Raw genomic sequence first — 26,328 nt, forward strand, 5'->3', positions numbered from 1 at the left:
GATACTGATTACACCTGTCTATATCCCCTATCTACTCCCTCACTATAAGAGATACTGATTACACCTCTCTCTACCCCCTATCTGCTCCTTCACTGTAAAAGATACTGATAACACCTGTCTATGCCCCCAGCTACTCCCTCTCACTGTAAAAGATACTGATTATACCTGTCTATATCCCCTATCTACTCCCTCCCTGTAAAAGATACTAATTGCACCTGTCTATAACCCCTATCTACTCCCTCTCACTGTAAAAGATGCTGATTACACCTGTCTATATCCCCTATCTACTCGCCCTCACTATAAATGATACTGATTATACCTGTCTATATCCGCTATCTACACCCTCACTGTAAAAGATACAGATTATACCTGTCTCTACCCGCTATCTGCACCATCACTGTAAAAGATACTGATAACACCTGTCTATACCCCCTAGCTACTCCCTCTCACTGTAAAAGATACAGATTATACCTGTCTCTACCCCCTATCTCCACCCTCACATTAAAAGATACTGATAACACCTGTCTATACTCCCTAGCTACTCCCTTTCACTCTAAAAGTTACTGATTACACCTGTCTATATCCCCTATATACTCCCTCACTGTAAAAGATACTGATTACACCTGTGTATATCCCCTATCTACTCCCTCTCACTGTAAAATATACTGATTATACCTGTCTATATCCCCTATCTACTCGCCCTCACCGTAAATGATACTGATTATACCTGTCTCTACCCCCTATCTACTCCCTTACTGTAAAAGATACTGATTGCACCTGTCTATACCCCCTATCTACACCCTTACTGTAAAAGATACTGATTATACCTGTCTATATCCCCTATATACTCCCTCACTGTAAAAGATACTGATTACACCTGTGTATATCCCCTATCTAGTCCCTCTCACTGTAAAATATACTGATTATACCTGTCTATATCCCCTATCTACTCGCCCTCACCGTAAATGATACTGATTATACCTGTCTATATCCGCTATCTACACCCTCACTGTTAAAGATACAGATTATACCTGTCTCTACCCCCTATCTGCACCGTCACTGTAAAATATACTGATAACACCTGTCTATACCCCCTAGCTACTCCCTCTCACGGTAAAATATACAGATTATATCTGTCTATATCCCCTATCTACTGCCTCACTGTAAAAGATACTTATTACACCTGTCTATACCCCCTATCTACTCCCTCCCACTGTAAAAGATGCTGATTACACCTGTCTCTATCCCCTATCTTCTCCGTCTCACTGTAAAACATACTGATTATACCTGTCTATATCCCCTATCTACTCGCTCTCACTGTAAATGATATTGATTATACCTGTCTTTATCCACTATCTACACCCTCACCGTAAAAGATACAGATTATACCTGTCTCTAACCCCTATCTACACCCTCACTGTAAAAGATACTGATAACACCTGTCTATACCCCCTAGCTACTCCCTCTCACTGTAAAAGATACAGATTATACCTGTCTCTACCCCCTATGTACACCCTCACTTTAAAAGATACTGATAACACCTGTCTATACCCCCTAGCTACTCCCTTTCACTCTAAAAGTTACTGATTACACCTGTCTATATTCCCTATGTACTCCCTCACTGTAAAAGATACTGATTATACCTGTCTATATCCCCTATCTACTCCCTCTCACTGTAAAAGATACTGATTATACCTGTCTATATCCCCTATCTACTCCCTCACTGTAAAAGATACAGACCACACCTGTCTCTACCCCCTATCTATACTCTTACTATAAAAGATACTGATTATACCTGTCTATATCCCCTGTATACTCCCTCGGTGTAAAAGATACTGGGTATACCTGTCTATATCCCCTATCTACTCCCTCACTGTAAACAATACTGATTATACCTGTCTCTACCCCCTATCCATACCCTCACTGTAGAAGATACTGATTATACCTGTCTATATCCCCTATCTACTCCCTCTCACTGTAAAAGATACTGATTATACCTGTCTAGATCCCCTATCTACACCCTCACTGTAAAAGATACTGATAACACCTGTCTATATTCCCTATGTACTCCCTCACTGTAAAAGATACTGATTATACCTGTCTATATCCCCTATCTACTCCCTCACTGTAAAAGATACTGATTATACCTGTCTATATCCCCTATCTACTGCCTCACTGTAAAAGATGCTGATTACAACTGTCTATAACCCCTATCTACTCCCTCTCACTGTAAAAGATGCTGATTACACCTGTCTCTGCCCCCTACCTTCTCCGTCTCACTGTAAAAGGTACTGATTATATCTGTCTATATCCCCTATCTACTCGCCCTCACTGTAAATGATACTGATTATACCTGTCTATATATGCTATCTACACCCTCACTGTAAAAAATACAGATTATACCTGTCTCTACCCCCTATCTGCACCCTCACTGTAAAAGATACTGATAACACCTGTCTATACCCCCTAGCTACTCCCTCTCACTGTAAAAGATACAGATTATACCTGTCTCTACCCCCTATCTACACCCTCACTTTAAAAGATACTGATAACACCTGTCTATACTCCCTAGCTACTCCCTTTCACTCTAAAAGTTATTGATTACACCTGTCTATATTCCCTATGTACTCCCTCACTGTAAAAGATACAGATTATACCTGTCTATATCCCCTATCTACTCCCTCTCACTGTAAAAGATACTGATTACACCTGCCTATATCCGCTATCTGCTACCTCACTGTAAAAGATACTGATTACACCTTTCTCTACCCCCTATCCACATCCTCACTCTAAAAATTACTGATTACACCTGTCTATATTCCCTATGTACTCCCTCACTGTAAAAGATACTGATTATACCTGTCTATATCCCCTATCTACTCCCTCTCACTGTAAAAGATACTGATTATACCTGTCTATATCCCATATCCACTCCCGAACTGTAAAAGGTACTGATTATACCTGTCGAAATCCCCTATGTACTCCCTGTCACTGTAAAAGAAACTGATTATGCCTGTCTATATCCCCTATTTACTCCCTCACTGTAAAAGATACTGATTACACCTGTGCATATCCCCTCTCTACTCCCTCTCACTGTAAAATATACTGATTATACCTGTCTATATCCCCTATCTACTTGCCCTCACCGTAAATGATACTGATTATACCTGTCTATATCCCCTATCTACACCATCACTGTAAAAGATACTGATTATACCTGTCTATATCGCCTATCTACTCCCTCACTGTAAAAGATACTGATTACACCTGTCTATACCCCCTATCTGCACCCTTACTGTAAAAGATACTGATAACACCTGTCTATACCCCCTAGCTACTCCCTCTCACTGTAAAAGATACAGATTATACCTGTCTCTACCCCCTATCTCCACCCTCACATTAAAAGATACTGATAACACCTGTCTATACTCCCTAGCTACTCCCTTTCACTCTAAAAGTTACTGATTACACCTGTCTATATTCCCTATGTACTCCCTCACTGTAAAAGATACAGATTATACCTGTCTATATCCCCTATCTACTCCCTCTCACTGTAAAAGATACTGATTACACATGCCTATATCCCCTATCTGCTACCTCACTGTAAAAGATACTGATTACACCTTTCTCTACCCCCTATCCACATCCTCACTCTAAAAATTACTGATTACACCTGTCTATATTCATTATGTACTCCCTCACTGTAAAAGATACTGATTGTACCTGTCTATATCCCCTATCTACTCCCTCTCACAGCAAAAGATACTGATTATACCTGTCTATATCCCCTATATACTCCCTCAGTGCAAAAGATACTGATTATACGTGTCCATACCCTATCTACTCCCTCACTGTAAAATATATTCATTATACCTGTCTTATCCCCTATCTACACCCTCACTGTAAAAGATACTGATTATACCTGTCTATATCGCCTATCTACTCCCTCACTGTAAAAGATACTGATTACACCTGTCTATACCCCCGATCTGCACCCTTACTGTAAAAGATACTGATTACACCTGTCTATATCCCCTATCTACTCCCTCACTATAAGAGATACTGATTACACCTGTATCTACCCACTATCTACTCCTTCACTGTAAAAGATACTGATAACACCTGTCTATACCCCCAGCTACTCCCTCTCACTGTAAAAGATACTGAGTATACCTGTCTATGTCCCATTAGTACTCCCTCACTGTAAAAGATACTGATTATACCTGTCTACATCCCCTATCTGCACCCTCATTGTAAAAGATACTGATTAAAACTGTCTATATCTCCTACCTACTCCCTCAGTGTAAAAGATACTGATTACACCTGTCTCTGCCCCCTATCTACTTCCTTACTGTAAAAGATACTGATTATACCTGCCTATATCCCCTATATACTCCCTCACTGTAAAAGATACTGATTACACCTGTGTATATCCCCTATCTACTCCCTCTCACTGTAAAATATACTGATTATACCTGTCTATATCCCCTATCTACTCGCCCTCACCGTAAATGATACTGATTATACCTGTCTATATCCGCTATCTACACCCTCACTGTAAAAGATACAGATTATACCTGTCTCTACCCCCTATCTACACCATCACTGTAAAATATACTGATAACACCTGTCTATACCCCCTAGCTACTCCCTCTCACGGTAAAATATACAGATTATATCTGTCTATATCCCCTATCTACTGCCTCACTGTAAAAGATACTTATTACACCTGTCTATATCCCCTATCTACTCCCTCCCACTGTAAAAGATGCTGATTACACCTGTCTCTATCCCCTATCTTCTCCGTCTCACTGTAAAACATACTGATTATACTTGTCCATCTCCCCTATCTACTCGCTCACACTGTAAATGATATTGATTATACCTGTCTTTATCCACTATCTACACCCTCACCGTAAAAGATACAGATTATACCTGTCTCTAACCCCTATCTACACCCTCACTGTAAAAGATACTGATAACACCTGTCTATACCCCCTAGCTACTCCCTCTCACTGTAAAAGATACAGATTATACCTGTCTCTACCCCCTATGTACACCCTCACTTTAAAAGATACTGATAACACCTGTCTATACCCCCTAGCTACTCGCTCACTGTAAAAGATACAGATTATACCTGTCTATATCCCCTATCTACTCCCTCACTGTAAAAGGTACTGATTATACCTGTCTATGTCCCCTATCTACTCCCTCACTGTAAACGATACTGATTATACCTGTCTATATATCTCCTATCTACTCCACCTCACTGTCAAAGATACTGATTATACCTGTCTAGATCCCCTATCTACTCCCTCACTGTAAATGATACAGATTATACCAGTCTCTACCCCCTATCTACTCCCTCACTCTAAAAGATACTGATTATACCTCTCTATACCCCCTATCTGCACCCTTACTGTAAAGGATACTGATTATACCTGTCTATATCCCCTACATACTCCCTCACTGTAAAAGATACTGATTACACCTGTCTATACCCCCTATCTGCACCCTTACTGTAAAAGATACTGATTAAACCTATCCATATTCCCTATGTACTCCCTCACTGTAAAAGATTCAGATTATACCTGTCTATACCCCCTATATACACCCTTACTGTAAAATATACTGATTATACCTGTCTATATCCCCTACATACTCCCTCACTGTAAAAGATACTGATTACACCTGTCTATATCCCCTATCTACACCCTCACTGTAAAAGATACAGATTATACCTGTCTCTACCCCCTATCTACACCCTCACTGTAAAAGATACAGACCACACCTGTCTCTACCCCCTATCTATACTCTTCCTATAAAAGATACTGATTATACCTGTCTATATCCCCTATATACTCCCTCAGTGTAAAAGATACTAAGTATACCTGTCTAGATCCCCTATCCACTCCCTCACTGTAAAAGATACTGATTATACCTCTCTATATCCCCTATCTACTCGCCCTCACTGTAAATGATACTGATAACACCTGTCTATACCCCCTAGCTACTCCCTCTCACTGTAAAAGATACAGATTATACCTGTCTCTACCCCCTATCTCCACCCTCACTTTAAAAGATACTGATAACACCTGTCTATACCCCCTAGCTACTCCCTCTCACTGTAACAGATACTGAGTATACCTGTCTATATCCCATTACTACACCCTCACTGTAAAAGATACTGATTATACCTGGCTATATCCCTTATATACTCCCTCATTGTAAAAGATACTGATTAAACCTGTCTATATCCCCTACCTACTCCCTCAGTGTAAAAGATACTGATTATACCTGTCTCTACCCCTTATATACTCCCTCACTGTAAAAGATACTGATTATACCTGTCTATATCCCCTATCTACTCCTTCTCACTGTAAAAGATACTGATTATACCTTTCTCAACCCCCTATCAAGATACTCACTGTAAAAGATAATCATTATACCTGTCTATATCCCCTATCTACTCCCTCATTGTAAAAGATACTCATTATATCTGTCTATATCCCCTATCTACTCCCGTACTGTAAAAGGTACCGATTATACCTGTCTGTACTCCCTTACTGTAAAAGATACTGATTATACCTGTCTATATCCCCTATCTACACTCTCACTGTAAAAGATACAAATTATACCTGTCTCTACCCCCTACGTACTCCCTCACTGTAAAAGATACTGACTACACCTGTCTCTACCCCCTATCTATACCCTTACTGTAAAAGATACTGATTATACCTGTCTATATCCCCTATGTACTCCATCAGTGTAAAAGATACTGATTATACCTGTCTATATCCCCCATCTACTCCCTCTCACTGTAAAAGATACTGATTATGCTTGTCTATATCCCCTATCTACTCCATCTCACTGTCAAAGATACTGATTAAACCTGCCTATATCCCCTATCTGCTACCTCACTGTAAAAGATACTGAGTACACCTTTCTCTATCCCCTATCGACATCCTCACTCTAAAAGTTACTGATTACACCTGTCTATATTCCCTATGTACTCCCTCACTGTAAAAGATACTGATTATACCTGTCTATATCCCCTATCTACTCCCTCTCACTGTAAAAGATACTGATTATACCTGTCTATATCCCCTATCTACTCCCTCACTGTAAAAGGTACTGATTATACCTGTCTATATCCCCTATGTACTCCCTGTCACTGTAAAAGAAACTGATTATGCCTGTCTATATCCCCTATTTACTCCCTCACTGTAAAAGATACTGATTATACCTGTCTATATCTCCTATCTACTCCATCTCACTGTCAAAGATACTGATTACACCTGTCTTTTTCCCCTATCTTCTCCCTCACTGTAAAATATGCTCATTATACCTGTCTATATCCCCTATCTACACCCTCACTGTAAAAGATACTGATTATACCTGTCTATATCGCCTATCTACTCCCTCACTGTAAAAGATACTGATTACACCTGTCTATACCCCCTATCTGCACCCTAACTGTAAAAGATACTGATTACACCTGTCTATATCCCCAACATACTCCCTCACTGTAAAAGATACAGATTATACCTGTCTCTAACCCCTATCTACTGCCTCACTGTAAAAGATACTGATTACAACTCTCTATAACCCCTATCTACTGCCTCTCACTGTAAAAGATGCTGATTACACCTGTCTCTACTCCCTATCTACTCCCTTACTGTAAAAGATACTGATTATACCTGTCCATATCCCCTATCTACTCCCTCACTGTCAAAGATACTGATTACACCTGTCTCTACCCCTTATCGACATCCTCACTGTAAAAGAAACTGATTAAACCTATCCATATTCCCTATGTACACCCTCACTGTAAAAGATTCAGATTAAACCTGTCTCTACCCCCTATCTACTCCCTCACCGTAAAAGATACTGATTATACCTGTCTATACCCCCTATATACACCCTTACTGTAAAAGATACTGATTATACCTGTCTATATCCCCTACATACTCCCTCACTGTAAAAGATACTGATTATACCTGTCTATATCCCCTATCTACTCCCTCACTGTAAAAGGTACTGATTATGCCTGTCTATATCCCCAATCTACTCCCTCTCACTGTAAAAGGTACTGATTATACCTGTCAATATCCACAATCCACTGCCTCACTGTAAAAGATACTGATAACACCTGTCTATACCCCCTATCTACTCTCTCTCACTGTAAAAGATGCTGATTACGCCTGTCTTTACCCCCTATCTTCTCCGTCTCATTGTAAAAGATACTGATTATACCAGTCGATATCCCCTATCTGCTCGCCTTCACTGTAAAAGATACTGATTATACCTGTCTATATCCCCTATCTACACCCTCACTGTAAAAGATACAGATTATACCAGTCTCTACCCCCAATCTACACACTCACTGTAAAAGATACTGATAACACCTGTCTATAACCCCTAGCTACTCCCTCTCACTGTAACAGATACTGAGTATACCTGTCTATATCCCATTACTACACCCTCACTGTAAAAGATACTGATTATACCTGGCTATATCCCTTATATACTCCCGCATTGTAAAAGATACTGATTAAACCTGTCTATATCCCCTACCTACTCCCTCAGTGTAAAAGATACTGATTATACCTGTCTCTACCCCTTATATACTCCCTCACTGTAAAAGATACTGATTATACCTGTCTATATCCCCTATCTACTCCTTCTCACTGTAAAAGATACTGATTATACCTGTCTATATCCCCTATCTACTCCCTTACTGTACAAGATACTGATTACACCTTTCTCAACCCCCTATCAAGATACTCACTGTAAAAGATACTCATTATACCTGTCTATATCCCCTATCTACTCCCTCATTGTAAAAGATACTCATTATACCTGTCTATATCCCCTATCTACTCCCGTACTGTAAAAGGTACCGATTATACCTGTCTGTACTCCCTCACTGTAAAAGATACTGATTATACCTGTCTATATCCCCTATCTACACTCTCACTGTAAAAGATACAAATTATACCTGTCTCTACCCCCTACGTACTCCCTCACTGTAAAAGATACTGACTACACCTGTCTCTACCCCCTATCTACTCCCTTACTGTAAAAGATACTGATTATACCTGTCCATATCCCCTATCTACTCCCTCACTGTCAAAGATACTGATTACACCTGTCTCTACCCCTTATCGACATCCTCACTGTAAAAGAAACAGATTAAACCTATCCATATTCCCTATGTACTCCCTCACTGTAAAAGATTCAGATTAAACCTGTCTCTACCCCCTATCTACTCCCTCACCATAAAAGATACAGATTATACCTGTCAATACCCCCTATATACACCCTTACTGTAAACAATACTGATTATACCTGTCTCTACCCGCTATCCACACCTCTCTGTAAAAGATACTGATTATAACTGTCTATACCGCCTATCTACTCCCTCTCAGTGTAAAAGATACTGAGTATACCTGTCTATATCCCCTTACTACTCCTTCACTGTAGAAGATACTGATTATACCTGTCTATATCCCCTATCTACTCCATCTCACTGTCAAAGATACTGATTGCACCTGCCTATATCCCCTATCTGCTCCCTCACTGTAAAAGATACTGATTACACCTTTCTCTACCCCCTATCTACATCCTCACTCTAAAAGTTACTGATTACACCTGTCTATATTCCCTATGTACTCCGTCACTGTAAAAGATACTGATTATACCTGTCTATATCCCCTATCTACTCCCTCTCACTGTAAAAGAAACTGATTATGCCTGTCTATATTCCCAATTTACTCCCTCACTGTAAAAGATACTGATTATACCTGTCTATATCTCCTATCTATTCCATCTCACTGTCGAAGATACTGATTACACCTGTCTTTTTCCACTATCTGCTCCCTCAGTGTAAAAGATACTGATTATACCTGTCTATATCCCCTATCTACACCCTCACTGTAAAAGATACTGATTATACCTGTCTATATCCCCTATCTACTCCCTCACTGTCAAAGATACTGATTACACCGGTCTATATCCCCTATCTACACCCTCACTGTCAAAGATACTGATTACACCTGTCTCTACACCTTATCGGCACCCTCAATTTAAAAGATAATGATTAAACCTATCCATATTCCCTATGTACTCCCTCACTGTAAAAGATACAGATTATACCTGTCTCTACCCCCTATCTACTCCCTCACTGTAAAAGATACTGATTATACCTGTCTCTACCCCCTATCCACACCCTCTCTGTAGAAGATACTGATTATACCTGTCTATACCGACTATCTACTCCCTCTCACTGTAAAAGATACTGATTACAACTGTCTCTACCCCCTATCTTCTTCCTTTCAATGTAAAAGATACTGATTGTACCTGTCTCGACCCCCTATCTACTCCCTTACTGTAAAAGATACTGATTGCACCTGTCTATACCCCCTATCTACACCCTTACTGTAAAAGATACTGATTATACCTGTCTATATCCCCTATATACTCCCTCACTGTAAAAGATACTGATTACACCTGTTACACCTGTGTATATCCCCTATCTACTCCCTCTCACTGTAAAATATACTGATTATACCTGTCTATATCCCCTATCTACTCGCCCTCACCGTAAATGATACTGATTATACCTGTCTCTACCCCCTATCTACTCCCTTACTGTAAAAGATACTGATTGCACCTGTCTATACCCCCTATCTACACCCTTACTGTAAAAGATACTGATTATACCTGTCTATATCCCCTATATACTCCCTCACTGTAAAAGATACTGATTACACCTGTGTATATCCCCTATCTACTCCCTCTCACTGTAAAATATACTGATTATACCTGTCTATATCCCCTATCTACTCGCCCTCACCGTAAATGATACTGATTATACCTGTCTATATCCGCTATCTACACCCTCACTGTTAAAGATACAGATTATACCTGTCTCTACCCCCTATCTGCACCGTCACTGTAAAATATACTGATAACACCTGTCTATACCCCCTAGCTACTCCCTCTCACGGTAAAATATACAGATTATATCTGTCTATATCCCCTATCTACTGCCTCACTGTAAAAGATACTTATTACACCTGTCTATACCCCCTATCTACTCCCTCCCACTGTAAAAGATGCTGATTACACCTGTCTCTATCCCCTATCTTCTCCGTCTCACTGTAAAACATACTGATTATACCTGTCTATATCCCCTATCTACTCGCTCTCACTGTAAATGATATTGATTATACCTGTCTTTATCCACTATCTACACCCTCACCGTAAAAGATACAGATTATACCTGTCTCTAACCCCTATCTACACCCTCACTGTAAAAGATACTGATAACACCTGTCTATACCCCCTAGCTACTCCCTCTCACTGTAAAAGATACAGATTATACCTGTCTCTACCCCCTATCTACACCCTCACTGTAAAAGATACAGACCACACCTGTCTCTACCCCCTATCTATACTCTTCCTATAAAAGATACTGATTATACCTGTCTATATCCCCTATATACTCCCTCAGTGTAAAAGATACTAAGTATACCTGTCTAGATCCCCTATCCACTCCCTCACTGTAAAAGATACTGATTATACCTCTCTATATCCCCTATCTACTCGCCCTCACTGTAAATGATACTGATTATACCTGTCTATATCCGCTATCTACACCCTCACTGTAAAAGATACTGATTACAACTGTCTATAACACCTATCTACTCCCTCTCACTGTAAAAGATGCTGATTACACCTGTCTATATCCCCTATCTACTCGCCCTCACTGTAAATGCTACTGATTATACCTGTCTCTACCCCCTATCTGCACCATCACTGTAAAAGATACTGATAACACCTGTCTATACCCCCTAGCTACTCCCTCTCACTGTAACAGATACTGAGTATACCTGTCTATATCCCATTACTACACCCTCACTGTAAAAGATACTGATTATACCTGGCTATATCCCTTATATACTCCCTCATTGTAAAAGATACTGATTAAACCTGTCTATATCTCCTACCTACTCCCTCAGTGTAAAAGATACTGATTACACCTGTCTCTACCCCTTATATACTCCCTCACTGTAAAAGATACTGATTATACCTGTCTATATCCCCTATCTACTCCTTCTCACTGTAAAAGATACTGATTATACCTGTCTATATCCCCTATCTACTCCCTTACTGTAAAAGATACTGATTACACCTTTCTCAACCCCCTATCAAGATACTCACTGTAAAAGATACTCATTATACCTGTCTATATCCCCTATCTACTCCCTCATTGTAAAAGATACTCATTATACCTGTCTATATCCCCTATCTACTCCCGTACTGTAAAAGGTACCGATTATACCTGTCTGTACTCCCTCACTGTAAAAGATACTGATTATACCTGTCTATATCCCCTATCTACACTCTCACTGTAAAAGATACAAATTATACCTGTCTCTACCCCCTACGTACTCCCTCACTGTAAAAGATACTGACTACACCTGTCTCTACCCCCTATCTATACCCTTACTGTAAAAGATACTGATTATACCTGTCTATATCCCCTATATACTCCCTCAGTGTAAAAGATACTGATTCTACATCTCTATACCCTATCTACTCCCTCACTGTAAACAATACCGATTATACCTGTCTCTACCCACTATCCATACTCTCACTGTAAAAGATACTGATTAAACCTGTCTATATCCCCTATCTACTCCCTCTCACTGTAAAAGATACTGATTACACCTGCCTCTACCCCCTATCTACTCCTTCACTGTAAAAGATACTGACTACACCTGTCTCTACCCCCTATCTATACCCTTACTGTAAAAGATACTGATTATACCTGTCTATATCCCCTATGTACTCCATCAGTGTAAAAGATACTGATTATACCTGTCTATGTCCCCTATCTACTCCCTCACTGTAAACGATACTGATTATACCTGTCTATATCTCCTATCTACTCCACCTCACTGTCAAAGATACTGATTATACCTGTCTAGATCCCCTATCTACTCCCTCACTGTAAATGATACAGATTATACCTGTCTCTACCCCCTATCTACTCCCTCACTCTAAAAGATACTGATTATACCTGTCTATACCCCCTATCTGCACCCTTACTGTAAAGGATACTGATTATACCTGTCTATATCCCCTACATACTCCCTCACTGTAAAAGATACTGATTACACCTGTCTATACCCCCTATCTGCACCCTTACTGTAAAAGATACTGATTAAACCTATCCATATTCCCTATGTACTCCCTCACTGTAAAAGATTCAGATTATACCTGTCTATACCCCCTATATACACCCTTACTGTAAAATATACTGATTATACCTGTCTATATCCCCTACATACTCCCTCACTGTAAAAGATACTGATTACACCTGTCTATATCCCCTATCTACACCCTCACTGTAAAAGATACAGATTATACCTGTCTCTACCCCCTATCTACACCCTCACTGTAAAAGATACAGACCACACCTGTCTCTACCCCCTATCTATACTCTTCCTATAAAAGATACTGATTATACCTGTCTATATCCCCTATATACTCCCTCAGTGTAAAAGATACTAAGTATACCTGTCTAGATCCCCTATCCACTCCCTCACTGTGAAAGATACTGATTATACCTCTCTATATCCCCTATCTACTCGCCCTCACTGTAAATGATACTGATTATACCTGTCTATATCCGCTATCTACACCCTCACTGTAAAAGATACTGATTACAACTGTCTATAACCCCTATCTACTCCCTCTCACTGTAAAAGATGCTGATTACACCTGTCTATATCCCCTATCTACTCGCCCTCACTGTAAATGATACTGATTATACCTGTCTATATCCACTATCTACACCCTCACTGTAAAAGATACAGATTATACCTGTCTCTACCCCCTATCTGCACCATCACTGTAAAAGATACTGATAACACCTGTCTATACCCCCTAGCTACTCCCTCTCACTGTAAAAGATACAGATTATACCTGTCTCTACCCCCTATCTCCACCCTTACTTTAAAAGATACTGATAACACCTGTCTATACCCCCTAGCTACTCCCTCTCACTGTAACAGATACTGAGTATACCTGTCTATATCCCATTACTACACCCTCACTGTAAAAGATACTGATTATACCTGGCTATATCCCTTATATACTCCCTCATTGTAAAAGATACTGATTAAACCTGTCTATATCCCCTACCTACTCCCTCAGTGTAAAAGATACTGATTATACCTGTCTCTACCCCTTATATACTCCCTCACTGTAAAAGATACTGATTATACCTGTCTATATCCCCTATCTACTCCTTCTCACTGTAAAAGATACTGATTATACCTGTCTATATCCCCTATCAACTCCCTTACTGTAAAAGATACTGATTACACCTTTCTCAACCCCCTATCAAGATACTCACTGTAAAAGATACTCATTATACCTGTCTATATCCCCTATCTACTCCCTCATTGTAAAAGATACTCATTATATCTGTCTATATCCCCTATCTACTCCCGTACTGTAAAAGGTACCGATTATACCTGTCTGTACTCCCTCACTGTAAAAGATACTGATTATACCTGTCTATATCCCCTATCTACACTCTCACTGTAAATGATACAGATTATACCTGTCTCTACCCCCTATCTACTCCCTCACTCTAAAAGATACTGATTATACCTGTCTATACCCCCTATCTGCACCCTTACTGTAAAGGATACTGATTATACCTGTCTATATCCCCTACATACTCCCTCACTGTAAAAGATACTGATTACACCTGTCTATACCCCCTATCTGCACCCTTACTGTAAAAGATACTGATTAAACCTATCCATATTCCCTATGTACTCCCTCACTGTAAAAGATTCAGATTATACCTGTCTATATCCGCTATCTACACCCTCACTGTAAAAGATACTGATTACAACTGTCTATAACCCCTATCTACTCCCTCTCACTGTAAAAGATGCTGATTACACCTGTCTATATCCCCTATCTACTCGCCCTCACTGTAAATGATACTGATTATACCTGTCTATATCCGCTATCTACACCCTCACTGTAAAAGATACAGATTATACCTGTCTCTACCCCCTATCTGCACCATCACTGTAAAAGATACTGATACCCCCTAGCTACTCCCTCTCACTGTAAAAGATACAGATTATACCTGTCTCTATCCCCTATCTCCACCCTCACTTTAAAAGATACTGATAACACCTGTCTATACCCCCTAGCTACTCCCTCTCACTGTAACAGATACTGAGTATACCTGTCTATATCCCATTACTACACCCTCACTGTAAAAGATACTGATTATACCTGGCTATATCCCTTATATACTCCCTCATTGTAAAAGATACTGATTAAACCTGTCTATATCCCCTACCTACTCCCTCAGTGTAAAAGATACTGATTATACCTGTCTCTACCCCTTATATACTCCCTCACTGTAAAAGATACTGATTATACCTGTCTATATCCCCTATCTACTCCTTCTCACTGTAAAAGATACTGATTATACCTGTCTATATCCCCTATCAACTCCCTTACTGTAAAAGATACTGATTACACCTTTCTCAACCCCCTATCAAGATACTCACTGTAAAAGATACTCATTATACCTGTCTATATCCCCTATCTACTCCCTCATTGTAAAAGATACTCATTATATCTGTCTATATCCCCTATCTACTCCCGTACTGTAAAAGGTACCGATTATACCTGTCTGTACTCCCTCACTGTAAAAGATACTGATTATACCTGTCTATATCCCCTATCTACACTCTCACTGTAAAAGATACAAATTATACCTGTCTCTACCCCCTACGTACTCCCTCACTGTAAAAGATACTGACTACACCTGTCTCTACCCCCTATCTATACCCTTACTGTAAAAGATACTGATTATACCTGTCTATATCCCCTATATACTCCCTCAGTGTAAAAGATACTGATTCTACATCTCTATACCCTATCTACTCCCTCACTGTAAACAATACCGATTATACCTGTCTCTACCCACTATCCATACCCTCACTGTAAAAGATACTGATTAAACCTGTCTATATCCCCTATCTACTCCCTCTCACTGTAAAAGATACTGATTACACCTGCCTCTACCCCCTATCTACTCCTTCACTGTAAAAGATACTGACTACACCTGTCTCTACCCGCTATCTATACCCTTACTGTAAAAGATACTGATTATACCTGTCTATATCCCCTATGTACTCCATCAGTGTAAAAGATACTGATTATACCTGTCTATATCCCCTATCTACTCCCTCTCACTGTAAAAGATACTGATTATGCTTGTCTATATCCCCTATCTACTCCATCTCACTGTCAAAGATACTGATTAACCTGCCTATATCCCCTATCTGCTACCTCACTGTAAAAGATACTGAGTACACCTTTCTCTATCCCCTATCGACATCCTCACTCTAAAAGTTACTGATTACACCTGTCTATATTCCCTATGTACTCCCTCACTGTAAAAGATACTGATTATACCTGTCTATACCCCCTAGCTACTCCTTCTCACTGTAAAAGATACTGATTATACCTGTCTATATCCCCTATCTACTCCCTCATTGTAGAAGATACTCATTATATCTGTCTATATCCCCTATCTACTCCCGTACTGTAAAAGGTACCGATTATACCTGTCTGTACTCCCTCACTGTAAAAGATACTGATTATACCTGTCTATATCCCCTATCTACACTCTCACTGTAAAAGATACAAATTATACCTGTCTCTACCCCCTACGTACTCCCTCACTGTAAAAGATACTGACTACACCTGTCTCTACCCCCTATCTATACCCTTACTGTAAAAGATACTGATTATACCTGTCTATATCCCCTATATACTCCCTCAGTGTAAAAGATACTGATTCTACATCTCTATACCCTATCTACTCCCTCACTGTAAACAATACCGATTATACCTGTCTCTACCCACTATCCATACCCTCACTGTAAAAGATACTGATTAAACCTGTCTATATCCCCTATCTACTCCCTCTCACTGTAAAAGATACTGATTACACCTGCCTCTACCCCCTATCTACTCCTTCACTGTAAAAGATACTGACTACACCTGTCTCTACCCGCTATCTATACCCTTACTGTAAAAGATACTGATTATACCTGTCTATATCCCCTATGTACTCCATCAGTGTAAAAGATACTGATTATACCTGTCTATATCCCCTATCTACTCCCTCTCACTGTAAAAGATACTGATTATGCTTGTCTATATCCCCTATCTACTCCATCTCACTGTCAAAGATACTGATTAAACCTGCCTATATCCCCTATCTGCTACCTCACTGTAAAAGATACTGAGTACACCTTTCTCTATCCCCTATCGACATCCTCACTCTAAAAGTTACTGATTACACCTGTCTATATTCCCTATGTACTCCCTCACTGTAAAAGATACTGATTATACCTGTCTATATCCCCTATCTACTCCCTCTCACTGTAAAAGATACTGATTATACCTGTCTATATCCCCTATCTACTCCCTCACTGTAAAAGGTACTGATTATACCTGTCTATATCCCCTATGTACTCCCTGTCACTGTAAAAGAAACTGATTATGCCTGTCTATATCCCCTATTTACTCCCTCACTGTAAAAGATACTGATTATACCTGTCTATATCTCCTATCTACTCCATCTCACTGTCAAAGATACTGATTACACCTGTCTTTTTCCCCTATCTTCTCCCTCACTGTAAAATATGCTCATTATACCTGTCTATATCCCCTATCTACACCCTCACTGTAAAAGATACTGATTATACCTGTCTATATCGCCTATCTACTCCCTCACTGTAAAAGATACTGATTACACCTGTCTATACCCCCTATCTGCACCCTTACTGTAAAAGATACTGATTACACCTGTCTATATCCCCAACATACTCCCTCACTGTAAAAGATACAGATTATACCTGTCTCTAACCCCTATCTACTGCCTCACTGTAAAAGATACTGATTACAACTGTCTATAACCCCTATCTACTGCCTCTCACTGTAAAAGATGCTGATTACACCTGTCTCTACCCCCAATCTACTCCCCTACTGTAAAAGATACTGATTATACCTGTCCATATCCCCTATCTACTCCCTCACTGTCAAAGATACTGATTACACCTGTCTCTACCCCTTATCGACATCCTCACTGTAAAAGAAACTGATTAAACCTATCCATATTCCCTATGAACTCCCTCACTGTAAAAGATTCAGATTAAACCTGTCTCTACCCCCTATCTACTCCCTCACCGTAAAAGATACTGATTATACCTGTCTATACCCCCTATATACACCCTTACTGTAAAAGATACTGATTATACCTGTCTATATCCCCTACATACTCCCTCACTGTAAAAGATACTGATTATACCTGTCTATATCCCCTATCTACTCCCTCACTGTAAAAGGTACTGATTATGCCTGTCTATATCCCCAATCTACTCCCTCTCACTGTAAAAGGTACTGATTATACCTGTCAATATCCACAATCTACTGCCTCACTGTAAAAGATACTGATAACACCTGTCTATACCCCCTAACTACTCTCTCTCACTGTAAAAGATGCTGATTACGCCTGTCTTTACCCCCTATCTTCTCCGTCTCATTGTAAAAGATACTGATTATACCAGTCGATATCCCCTATCTGCTCGCCTTCACTGTAAAAGATACTGATTATACCTGTCTATATCCCCTATCTACACCCTCACTGTAAAAGATACTGATAACACCTGTCTATACCCCCTAGCTACTCCCTCTCACTGTAACAGATACTGAGTATACCTGTCTATATCCCATTACTACACCCTCACTGTAAAAGATACTGATTATACCTGGCTATATCCCTTATATACTCCCTCATTGTAAAAGATACTGATTAAACCTGTCTATATCCCCTACCTACTCCCTCAGTGTAAAAGATACTGATTATACCTGTCTCTACCCCTTATATACTCCCTCACTGTAAAAGATACTGATTATACCTGTCTATATCCCCTATCTACTCCTTCTCACTGTAAAAGATACTGATTATACCTGTCTATATCCCCTATCTACTCCCTTACTGTACAAGATACTGATTACACCTTTCTCAACCCCCTATCAAGATACTCACTGTAAAAGATACTCATTATACCTGTCTATATCCCCTATCTACTCCCTCATTGTAGAAGATACTCATTATACCTGTCTATATCCCCTATCTACTCCCGTACTGTAAAAGGTACCGATTATACCTGTCTGTACTCCCTCACTGTAAAAGATACTGATTATACCTGTCTATATCCCCTATCTACACTCTCACTGTAAAAGATACAAATTATACCTGTCTCTACCCCCTACGTACTCCCTCACTGTAAAAGATACTGACTACACCTGTCTCTACCCCCTATCTATACCCTTACTGTAAAAGATACTGATTATACCTGTCTATATCCCCTATATACTCCCTCAGTGTAAAAGATACTGATTCTACATCTCTATACCCTATCTACTCCCTCACTGTAAACAATACCGATTATACCTGTCTCTACCCACTATCCATACCCTCACTGTAAAAGATACTGATTAAACCTGTCTATATCCCCTATCTACTCCCTCTCACTGTAAAAGATACTGATTACATCTGCCTCTACCCCCTATCTACTCCTTCACTGTAAAAGATACTGACTACACCTGTCTCTACCCCCTATCTATACCCTTACTGTAAAAGATACTGATTAAACCTGTCTATATCCCCTATCTACTCCCTCTCACTGTAAAAGATACTGATTACACCTGCCTCTACCCCCTATCTACTCCTTCACTGTAAAAGATACTGACTACACCTGTCTCTACCCGCTATCTATACCCTTACTGTAAAAGATACTGATTATACCTGTCTATATCCCCTATGTACTCCATCAGTGTAAAAGATACTGATTATATCTGTCTATATCCCCTATCTACTCCCTCTCACTGTAAAAGATACTGATTATGCTTGTCTATATTCCCTATCTACTCCATCTCACTGTCAAAGATACTGAGTAAACCTGCCTATATCCCCTATCTGCTACCTCACTGTAAAAGATACTGAGTACACCTTTCTCTATCCCCTATCGACATCCTCACTCTAAAAGTTACTGATTACACCTGTCTATATTCCCTATGTACTCCCTCACTGTAAAAGATACTAATTATACCTGTCTATATCCCCTATCTACTCCCTCTCACTGTAAAAGATACTGATTATACCTGTCTATATCCCCTATCTACTCCCTCACTGTAAAAGGTACTGATTATACCTGTCTATATCCCCTATGTACTCCCTGTCACTGTAAAAGAAACTGATTATGCCTGTCTATATCCCCTATTTACTCCCTCACTGTAAAAGATACTGATTATACCTGTCTATATCTCCTATCTACTCCATCTCACTGTCAAAGATACTGATTACACCTGTCTTTTTCCCCTATCTTCTCCCTCACTGTAAAATATGCTCATTATACCTGTCTATATCCCCTATCTACACCCTCACTGTAAAAGATACTGATTATACCTGTCTATATCGCCTATCTACTCCCTCACTGTAAAAGATACTGATTACACCTGTCTATACCCCCTATCTGCACCCTTACTGTAAAAGATACTGATTACACCTGTCTATATCCCCAACATACTCCCTCACTGTAAAAGATACAGATTATACCTGTCTCTAACCCCTATCTACTGCCTCACTGTAAAAGATACTGATTACAACTGTCTATAACTCCTATCTACTGCCTCTCACTGTAAAAGATGCTGATTACACCTGTCTCTACCCCCAATCTACTCCCCTACTGTAAAAGATACTGATTATACCTGTCCATATCCCCTATCTACTCCCTCACTGTCAAAGATACTGATTACACCTGTCTCTACCCCTTATCGACATCCTCACTGTAAAAGAAACTGATTAAACCTATCCATATTCCCTATGAACTCCCTCACTGTAAAAGATTCAGATTAAACCTGTCTCTACCCCCTATCTACTCCCTCACCGTAAAAGATACTGATTATACCTGTCTATACCCCCTATATACACCCTTACTGTAAAAGATACTGATTATACCTGTCTATATCCCCTACATACTCCCTCACTGTAAAAGATACTGATTATACCTGTCTATATCCCCTATCTACTCCCTCACTGTAAAAGGTACTGATTATGCCTGTCTATATCCCCAATCTACTCCCTCTCACTGTAAAAGGTACTGATTATACCTGTCAATATCCACAATCTACTGCCTCACTGTAAAAGATACTGATAACACCTGTCTATACCCCCTAACTACTCTCTCTCACTGTAAAAGATGCTGATTACGCCTGTCTTTACCCCCTATCTTCTCCGTCTCATTGTAAAAGATACTGATTATACCAGTCGATATCCCCTATCTGCTCGCCTTCACTGTAAAAGATACTGATTATACCTGTCTATATCCCCTATCTACACCCTCACTGTAAAAGATACTGATAACACCTGTCTATACCCCCTAGCTACTCCCTCTCACTGTAACAGATACTGAGTATACCTGTCTATATCCCATTACTACACCCTCACTGTAAAAGATACTGATTATACCTGGCTATATCCCTTATATACTCCCTCATTGTAAAAGATACTGATTAAACCTGTCTATATCCCCTACCTACTCCCTCAGTGTAAAAGATACTGATTATACCTGTCTCTACCCCTTATATACTCCCTCACTGTAAAAGATACTGATTATACCTGTCTATATCCCCTATCTACTCCTTCTCACTGTAAAAGATACTGATTATACCTGTCTATATCCCCTATCTACTCCCTTACTGTACAAGATACTGATTACACCTTTCTCAACCCCCTATCAAGATACTCACTGTAAAAGATACTCATTATACCTGTCTATATCCCCTATCTACTCCCTCATTGTAGAAGATACTCATTATACCTGTCTATATCCCCTATCTACTCCCGTACTGTAAAAGGTACCGATTATACCTGTCTGTACTCCCTCACTGTAAAAGATACTGATTATACCTGTCTATATCCCCTATCTACACTCTCACTGTAAAAGATACAAATTATACCTGTCTCTACCCCCTACGTACTCCCTCACTGTAAAAGATACTGACTACACCTGTCTCTACCCCCTATCTATACCCTTACTGTAAAAGATACTGATTATACCTGTCTATATCCCCTATATACTCCCTCAGTGTAAAAGATACTGATTCTACATCTCTATACCCTATCTACTCCCTCACTGTAAACAATACCGATTATACCTGTCTCTACCCACTATCCATACCCTCACTGTAAAAGATACTGATTAAACCTGTCTATATCCCCTATCTACTCCCTCTCACTGTAAAAGATACTGATTACACTTGCCTCTACCCCCTATCTACTCCTTCACTGTAAAAGATACTGACTACACCTGTCTCTACCCCCTATCTATACCATTACTGTAAAAGATACTGATTAAACCTGTCTATATCCCCTATCTACTCCCTCTCACTGTAAAAGATACTGATTACACCTGCCTCTACCCCCTATCTACTCCTTCACTGTAAAAGATACTGACTACACCTGTCTCTACCCGCTATCTATACCCTTACTGTAAAAGATACTGATTATACCTGTCTATATCCCCTATGTACTCCATCAGTGTAAAAGATACTGATTATATCTGTCTATATCCCCTATCTACTCCCTCTCACTGTAAAAGATACTGATTATGCTTGTCTATATTCCCTATCTACTCCATCTCACTGTCAAAGATACTGAGTAAACCTGCCTATATCCCCTATCTGCTACCTCACTGTAAAAGATACTGAGTACACCTTTCTCTATCCCCTATCGACATCCTCACTCTAAAAGTTACTGATTACACCTGTCTATATTCCCTATGTACTCCCTCACTGTAAAAGATACTAATTATACCTGTCTATATCCCCTATCTACTCCCTCTCACAGTAAAAGATACTGATTATACCTGTCTATATCCCCTATCTACTCCCTCACTGTAAAAGGTACTGATTATACCTGTCTATATCCCCTATGTACTCCCTGTCACTGTAAAAGAAACTGATTATGCCTGTCTATATCCCCTATTTACTCCCTCACTGTAAAAGATACTGATTATACCTGTCTATATCTCCTATCTACTCCATCTCACTGTCAAAGATACTGATTACACCTGTCTTTTTCCCCTATCTTCTCCCTCACTGTAAAATATGCTCATTATACCTGTCTATATCCCCTATCTACACCCTCACTGTAAAAGATACTGATTATACCTGTCTATATCGCCTATCTACTCCCTCACTGTAAAAGATACTGATTACAACTGTCTATAACCCCTATCTACTGCCTCTCACTGTAAAAGATGCTGATTACACCTGTCTCTACCCCCTATCTACTCCCTTACTGTAAAAGATACTGATTATACCTGTCCATATCCCCTATCTACTCCCTCACTGTCAAAGATACTGATTACACCTGTCTCTACCCCTTATCGACATCCTCACTGTAAAAGAAACTGATTAAACCTATCCATATTCCCTATGTACTCCCTCACTGTAAAAGATTCAGATTAAACCTGTCTCTACCCCCTATCTACTCCCTCACCATAAAAGATACAGATTATACCTGTCAATACCCCCTATATACACCCTTACTGTAAAAGATACTGATTATACCTGTCTATATCCCCTACATACACCCTCACTGTAAAAGATACTGATTACACCTGTCTATATCCCCTATCTACTCCCTCTCACTGCAAAAGATACTGATTATACTTGTCTATATCCCCTATCTACTCCCTCACTGTAAACAATACTGATTATACCTGTCTCTACCCGCTATCCACACCCTCTCTGTAAAAGATACTGATTATAACTGTCTATACCGCCTATCTACTCCCTCTCAGTGTAAAAGATACTGAGTATACCTGTCTATATCCCCTTACTACTCCTTCACTGTAGAAGATACTGATTATACCTGTCTATATCCCCTATCTACTCCATCTCACTGTCAAAGATACTGATTGCACCTGCCTATATCCCCTATCTGCTCCCTCACTGTAAAAGATACTGATTACACCTTTCTCTACCCCCTATCTACATCCTCACTCTAAAAGTTACTGATTACACCTGTCTATATTCCCTATGTACTCCCTCACTGTAAAAGATACTGATTTTCCCTGTCTATATCCCCTATCTACTCCCTCTCACTGTAAAAGAAACTGATTATGCCTGTCTATATCCCCTATCTACTGCCTCACTGTAAAAGATACTTATTACACCTGTCTATACCCCCTATCTACTCCCTCCCACTGTAAAAGATGCTGATTACACCTGTCTCTAACCCTATCTTCTCCGTCTCACTGTAAAAGATACTGATTATACCTGTCTATATCCCCTATCTACTCGCTCTCACTGTAAATGATATTGATTATACCTGTCTTTATCCACTATCTACACCCTCACTGTAAAAGATACAGATTATACCTGTCTCTACCCCCTATCTACACCCTCACTGTAAAAAATACTGATAACACCTGTCTATACCCCCTAGCTACTCCCTCTCACTGTAAAAGATACAGATTATACCTTTCTCTACCCCCTATCTACACCCTCACTTTAAAAGATACTGTTAACACCTGTCTATACCCCCTAGCTACTCCCTTTCACTCGAAAAGTTACTGATTACACCTGTCTATATTCCCTATGTACTCCCTCACTGTAAAAGATACAGATTACACCTGTCTATATCTCCTATCTACTCCCTCTCACTGTAAAAGATACTGATTATACCTGTCTCTACCCCCTATCTACTCCCTCACTGTAAAAGATACTGATTACACCTGTCTATATCCCCTATCTACTCGCCCTCACTGTTAATGATACTGATTATACCTGTCTATATCCGCTATCTACACCCTCACTGTAAAAGATACAGATTATACCTGTCTCCACCCCCTATCTACACCCTCACTGTAAAAGCTACTGATAACACCCTGTCTATACCCCCTAGCTACTCCCTCTCACTGTAAAAGATACTGATTACACCTATCTATATTCCCTATTTACTCCCTCACTGTAAAAGATACAGACTATACCTGTCTCTACCCCCTAGCTACTCCCTCACTGTAAAAGATACTGATTACACCTGTCTATATCCCCTATCTACTCGCCCACACTGTAAATGATACTGATTATACCTGTCTATATCCGCTATCTACACCCTCACTGTAAAAGATACAGATTATACCTGTCTCCACCCCCTATCTACACCCTCACTGTAAAAGCTACTGATAACACCTGTCTATACCCCCTAGCTACTCCATCTCACTGTAAAAGATACTGATTATACCTGTCTATATCCCCTATCTACTCGCCCTCACTGTAAATGATACTGATTATACCTGCCTATAACCGCTATCTACACCCTCACTGTAAAAGATACAGATTATACCTGTCTCTACCCCCTATCTACACCCTCACTGTAAAAGATACTGATAACACCTGTCTATACCCCCTACCTACTCCGTCACTGTAAAAGATACAAATTATACCTGTCTATATCCCCTATCTGCTGCCTCAGTGTAAAAGATACTGATTACAACTGTCTATAACCCCTATCTACTCCCTCTCACTGTAAAAGATGCTGATTACACCTGTCTCTGCCCCCTACCTTCTCCGTCTCACTGTAAAAGGTACTGATTATACCTGTCTATATCCCCATCTACTCGCCCTCACTGTAAATGATACTGATTATACCTGTCTATATCCGCTATCTACACCTTACTGTAAAAGATACAGATTATACCTGTCTCTACCACCTATCTGCACCCTCAGTGTAAAAGATAATGATAACACCTGTCTATACCCCCTAGCTACTCCCTCTCACTGTAAAAGATACAGATTATACCTGTCTCTACCCCCTATCTACACCCTCACTTTAAAAGATACTGATAACACCTGTCTATACTCCCTAGCTACTCCCTTTCACTCTAAAAGTTACTGATTACACCTGTCTATATTCCCTATGTACTCCCTCACTGTAAAAGATACAGATTATACCTGTCTATATCCCCTATCTACTCCCTCTCACTGTAAAAGATACTGATTGCACCTGTCTATACCCCCTATCTACTCCCTCACTATAAAAGATACTGATTACACCTGTCTCTACTCCCTATCTACTCCCTTACTGTAAAAGATACTGATTATACCTGTCTATATCCCCTATCTACTCCC

This window comes from Mobula hypostoma, chromosome 11 (genome assembly GCF_963921235.1).
Source record: "Mobula hypostoma chromosome 11, sMobHyp1.1, whole genome shotgun sequence".
Lineage (NCBI taxonomy): Eukaryota > Metazoa > Chordata > Chondrichthyes > Myliobatiformes > Myliobatidae > Mobula > Mobula hypostoma.